Source organism: Chiloscyllium plagiosum, unplaced genomic scaffold (genome assembly GCF_037043375.1).
Source record: "Chiloscyllium plagiosum isolate Xiang-an unplaced genomic scaffold, Cpla_swu_hap1 HiC_scaffold_18, whole genome shotgun sequence".
In the NCBI taxonomy this organism is placed as follows: domain Eukaryota; kingdom Metazoa; phylum Chordata; class Chondrichthyes; order Orectolobiformes; family Hemiscylliidae; genus Chiloscyllium; species Chiloscyllium plagiosum.
Window position 1 is genome coordinate 71,796,198 of NW_028270156.1, and position 2,180 is coordinate 71,798,377.

The 2,180-nt window shown below is 52.2% G+C and overlaps 1 pseudogene; it reads left to right on the forward strand.

The window, feature by feature from the left end:
- Positions 1 to 321: 321 nt before the first annotated feature.
- Positions 322 to 1,650, forward strand: LOC148147004 (uncharacterized; annotated as a pseudogene).
- Positions 1,651 to 2,180: the final 530 nt, after the last annotated feature.

Consider the following 2,180-nt stretch of genomic DNA (forward strand, 5'->3'; position numbering starts at 1 on the left):
ACCAAATGGCCTGATTCCACACTGTGGGGGTTCTTTGATTCTAACCGATCACTAACCAATCAGTGACCAATAGTGGGAGAGCTGCCAGCCAATTAGATTGTGAATAGTTAGGGGTGATTCTGTTTTACACGTGGAAGGAAGGATGAGACTGGCACTACCTTGGAACTCGTGTTTGGCCTGCAGGATACTCTGGGGATCCAATACCATTAAAAACCTCCATCTCGCTCAGCACTTACCTGCATCGCTATCGAGAGCTGGATGACTGCCTTGGGGCTGTGTCTGGATTAGAGTGGTGCTGGAATAGCACAGCAGTTCCTGTACATGGATGATGTCGCCGTTTTCTGCTCGGATCCGCTGTCCGTGCGCAGACTCATGTGCGTATGTGACCAGTTCGAACGGGCCTCAGGGGCCAAGGTAAACCGAGGCAAGAGCGAGGCCATGCTCTTCGGGAACTGGGCCGACCAATCCTCGATCCCCTTCACCATCAGGACCGACCACCTGAAGGTGCTGGGTATTTGGTTCGGGGGGGCTGGGGCGTGCGCCAAGTCTTGGGAGGAGCGTATCAGCAAAGTGAGGCAGAAACTGGGCAGATGGAAGCTACGGTCACTCTCCATTGTGGGAAATAACCTGGTCATCAGGTTTGAGGCACTGTCATTGCTGTTATATGTGGCACAGGTCTGGCCTATTCCCAGAACCTGTGCCGCCGCAGTCACCCGGGCCATCTTCCAATTTATATGGAGGTCAAAGATGGACACGGTCCGAAGGGACTCGCTGTACAAAGATCTGGGCAATGGGGGATAAAATACACCCAATGCCACCCTCACCCTGATGGCCATCTTTGTGTGTGGCTGCATCAAGCTGTGCATGGATCCCTGGTACGCAAACACCAAATGTCACTACGTACTGAGGTTCTACCTGTCCCAGGTGTTACGAAGGATGGGCCTGGCCTCGCTGCCTCGGAATGCTCTGAGTAGTTGGACCGTTCCATATCACCTGTCCTTCGTGGAGAAGTTTATGAAGAAAAACACCTTTGACCACAAGTCCATCAGGAAGTGGTCAGCACGTAGTGTCCTTGAAACCCTTGGGGAAAAGGAGAGGGCGGATCCTATCGAGCGGTTCCCTGAGCAGACTGTCAAAGCCATTTGACAGAATGCATCATCGCCAGACCTTTCCAACAAGCACCAAGACATGGTTTGGCTGGTGGTGAGAAGGGCTCTGCCTGTGAGATCCTTTATGCACGCCCCGACTCCCAGTCGCACCGCACACTGCCCTCGAAGCGGCTGCGGGGGGGACGAGACTGTCACACACCTCCTTCTGGAATGTGCCTACACAGAAGAAGTCTGGAGAGGAATGCAGTGGTGTTTGTCGAGGTTCGTCCCGAGCAGTGCCGTGACACGGGACTCCGTGCTGTATGGCCTGTTCCCCAGGATGCTCACCAAGATGAACATCAACTGTGCCTGGAGGATCATCAACTGGGTGAAGGACGCTCTCTGGGTGGTCCGAAACCTGTTGATCTTCCAGCTGAAGGAGTTGACCCCGACTGTGTGTTGCAGACTGGCACATTCCAAGGTCCAGGACTACGTGTTGAGGGACGTGCTGAAGCTTGGGGCAGCTGCCGCCAAGGCGCGGTGGGAAAAGACCACCGTCTAACATCTGCCTGCCGAAAGAAGAACAGGGGGCCTGCGCAGTCATTTGGGCTCCGCTGGCGCCTCAGCTAAATATGTAATCGTACCGACCTGTAAATAGGAATGATTACTCTGTTTCTGTATGCAAAGAAATGGAATGTTTACGTATGTATGGCATGTCCAACTGTACAGATCATCAAATTATTTTATGAATAAACTTTATTTTTGAAATAAAAAAAATCCGAGGAGCAGGAAAATTGACGTTTCGGGCAAAAGCCCCTCTATTCCTGATGAAGGTCTTTTGCCCGAAACATCGATTTTCCTGCTCCTCAGATGCTGCCTGAACTGCTGTGCTTTTCCAGCACCACTCTAATCCAGAATCTGGTTTCCAGCATCTGCAGTCATTGTTTTTATCTTGGGGCTATGTGGATCGGCAGGTATCTGAATGGGGAGACACCCCATCGCAGGGTTTTACTTGATGGAGTCCCATTTTTATGGGATGATGCCCCCAGCACAGACTGACCTGTTCGAGTGATCAACTCACAGCCAGCACTG